General features: G+C 35.2%; 1 pseudogene; it reads right to left on the reverse strand.

The window, feature by feature from the left end:
- Positions 1–906: 906 nt before the first annotated feature.
- On the reverse strand, positions 907–1,517 carry LOC117017846 (40S ribosomal protein S26-like; annotated as a pseudogene).
- Positions 1,518–3,189: the final 1,672 nt, after the last annotated feature.

Here is a 3,189-nt window from a genome sequence, read left to right on the forward strand (position 1 = left end):
GACTTGTAGTTTTTGGATATTAACCCCTTATTGGATGTATCAGTGGCGAGTATCTTCTCCCATTCAATAGTTTGTCTTTTCATTTTGTTGATGGTTTCTTTCACTGTGCAAAAACTTTTTAATTTGATATAGTCCCATTTGTTTATTTTTTTTCTTTTGATTCCCTTGCCTGAGGAGACATAGCCAAAAAAACATTGCTAAAAGCTATGCCAAAGAGTTTACTGCCTATGTTTTCTTCTAAGGGTTTTATGGTTCCACGTCTTGCATTTAAGTCTTTAGTCCATTTTAAGTTTACTTTTGTATATGGTATAAGAAAGTGGTTCAGTTTCATTTTTCAGCATGTATCTGTCCAATTTTCCCAACAGCATTTATTGAAGAGACTGTCTTTATCCCATTGTATATTCTTGCCTCTTTTATCATAGATTAATTGATCATATAGGCGTGGGTTTATTTCTGGGCTTTCTATTCTGTTCTACAGAGCTATGTGTCTGTTTTTGTGCCAGTACCATGCTATTCTGCTTACTATAGGCTTCCTAGCTGGTAGTGTGATACCTCCAACTTTGTTTTTCTTTCTCAAGATTACTTTGCCTATTTGAAGTCTTTTGTAGTTCCGTATAAATTTCAGGACTGTTTGTTCTAGCTCTGTGAAAAATGCCACTGGCATTTTGATAAGGATTGCATTGTCTCTGTAGATTGCTTTGGGTAGTATGGACATTTTAACTATATTAATTATTCCCATCTATGAGCATGGTATATTTCCATTTATTTGTATCTTCTTTAATTTCTCTCTTCAATGTCATATAATTTTCTGAGTACAAGTTTTTTTACTTCCTTTGTTAAATATATTTCTAAGTATATTTTTTAAAGTGTAATTTCCATTTTATTTTTCCCCCAGAGAATATTTCTTCAGTCCTTAATGACTTGACTCCTTATTAGTGGAGGTTGTGGGGCAGCACCCGCAGGTCTAAATTGGGGTGGGGGTTTCGGTCCTTCTGGGCTTCACAGGAACGATTCCTGACTATCTTGCTGTGAATGACACACTCACACAGTACTGTAGTTGCACATACAGCTTGGGAAGCACATAGGCGTGGAAGACACTCGCTTCAGAAATGTCCTTAATGGCTGCAGTCTCTACTATGTTTCAAATGACGAACTTCTTTTTTTTTTTAAGATTTTTATTGGGGAAGGGAAACAGTGTGTATTTCCAGGACTTTTTATTGGGGAACAATATAGTGTGTTTTTCCCAGGACTCATCAGCTCCATCCAAATCAAGTTGTTGTCCTTCCAATCTTAGTTGCAGAGGGCACAGCTCACTGGCCCATGTGGGAATCGAACCAGCAGCCCTGTTCCCAGAGCTCACGCTCTAACCAACTGAGTCCACCCGTCTGCCTTCAAATGACGAACTTCTTAATGGCCTTGTCCTTGGGCATGCATCAGGCACAGTTAGTGCAACAAATGGGCTGTACATGGCCGCTGTCCTTTTTGGCATGACCATTGTTCTTTCTTTTCTTGGTCATCTTAGGAGCGACGACCCAAGAGCCCAAGATTTTTTGTTTGTTTTTATGCAATTGTAAATGGGATTGTTGTCTTAATTTCTCTTTCTGATATTGGTGTATAAAAATGCATATTAATATTTCTGAATATTAATTTTGTATCCTGCTACTTTAGTCAATTTATTTGTTTAATAGTTTTTTGGTGGAATATGAAGGGTTCTCTCTATATAGTGTCATGTCATCTGCAAATAATGACAGTTTTATTTCTTTTCCAATTTGGATGTCTTTTATTTCTTTTTCATGTATGATTGCTGTGGCTAGGATTTCCAATACCATGTTGAATAAAAGTGATGACAATGGACATTGTTGTCTTGTTCCTGATCTTAAAAAACTTTCAGTTTTTCACTGTTTAGTATGATGTTAGCTGTGGGCTTGTCATCTATGGCCTTTATTATGTCTATCCCCACTTTGCTGAGAGTTTTTATCATAAATGTTGGATTTTGTGAAATGCTTTTATTGCATCTATTGATACACTCGTGTGATTTTTATCCTTTATTTTTTTTATGTGGTGTACTATGTAAATTGATTTGTGGATACTGAACCAGCCTTGCATGCTAGGACTAAATCCCACTTGATCACTTGATCATGGTGTATGATTTTTTAATGTATTGCTGAATTCAATTTGCTGATATTTTGTTGAAGATTTTTGTATTTTTGTTCATTGGGGATATTGGCATATAATTTTCTTGTTTCGTAGTGTCTTTGTCTGGTTTTGTTATCAGGGTAATGCTGGCTTCATAAAATGAATTTGGGAGCCTTTCGTTCGCCTCAATTTTTTCTTTTGGAATAGTTTGAGAAAGATAAGTATTAATTCTTCTTTGAATGCTTGCTGAATTCACCTGTTAAGCCATTTGGTCCAGGGCTTTTGTTCGTTGGGAGTTTTTTGATTAATAATTCAATTTCCTTAGTAGTTAGTGGTGTGTTCAGATTTTCTATTTGTTCCTAATTCAGCCTTGGAAGATTGTATGTTTCTAGGAAAATATTCATTTCTTCCAGGTTGTCCAATTTGTTGGTCTATAATTGTTTGTAGTATTTTCTGATCCTTTGTAATTCTGTGGTATCAGTTGTCACTTCCCCCTTTCATTTCTTATATTATTTATTTGGGCCCTCTTTTTTTTTTTCCCTTGATGAGTCTAGCTAAAGGTTTATCAATTTAGTCTATGTTTTCAAAGAACCAGCTCTTGGTTTCATTGATCTTTTGAAACTGTTTTTTAAGGCTCTTATTTCATTTATTTCTGCTCTAATCTTTAGTATTTCCTTCCTTCTGCTCACTTTGAACTTTCGTTGTTCTCCTTCTTCTAGTTCCTCTATGTGTAAGGTTAGATTGTTTAAATGTACTATAACTGTAAGAGTTTTGATCACATGGATCTACACTCTGAATGTGAAATCAGACCTAAATTTCTTTTTGCTTCCTCCCTCAAAATGACATAAAAAAGTAAAGCAGCCCAACTGATAATCTCTTTTGAAAGCAGCAGTTTGTGAAAAAACAATATATTAAGAAATAAATATTTTCCAACCATGTAGAATGAAATCTTCTACATTCCCAGTTTTAAAACTCAGAACTTCTGAGGATTCCATTTCATAGGAATTGGAATGACTTTAATCCTTGTGGTTGGAGTGGAGTCCTGAAGGGACA

Source organism: Rhinolophus ferrumequinum, chromosome 25 (assembly GCF_004115265.2).
Source record: "Rhinolophus ferrumequinum isolate MPI-CBG mRhiFer1 chromosome 25, mRhiFer1_v1.p, whole genome shotgun sequence".
NCBI lineage: Eukaryota > Metazoa > Chordata > Mammalia > Chiroptera > Rhinolophidae > Rhinolophus > Rhinolophus ferrumequinum.